Source organism: Arachis ipaensis, chromosome B03 (genome assembly GCF_000816755.2).
Source record: "Arachis ipaensis cultivar K30076 chromosome B03, Araip1.1, whole genome shotgun sequence".
In the NCBI taxonomy this organism is placed as follows: Eukaryota; Viridiplantae; Streptophyta; class Magnoliopsida; order Fabales; family Fabaceae; genus Arachis; species Arachis ipaensis.
In genome coordinates this window covers 5,142,297-5,142,679 of record NC_029787.2, presented here as the reverse complement: position 1 = coordinate 5,142,679, position 383 = coordinate 5,142,297, and positions in this window count along the sequence as shown.

The following is a 383-nucleotide window of genomic DNA, read 5'->3' as shown; positions in this document are numbered from 1 at the left end:
AATTACAAGTTACAACAAGTACTTTGGATCACACATTTAAATTCTTCATAAGTATCTATCTAGTTCAACATAAATCACACAATTACACAATCAAAGGTTCATAAGACACAACCAAAACACAAAAGAAAACAACAAAGCAACAATTAAATTTCTAATAAACTCTAAAACTCAAATCCTCCAATATCTTCATCTTCCATGGCATCAACATCATCATCTTCACCATCTTCACCATCTTCACCCTGTCCCTGAACCAACATTCTCAGACATTTTGTATTTTTATCCCTAAAAATCAACAACCCAAACAACAAATTCAGATTCAGATTATCCACTAACTAAATTCAGATTCAGATTATCCACTAACTAAATTCATAACTTTCATAACT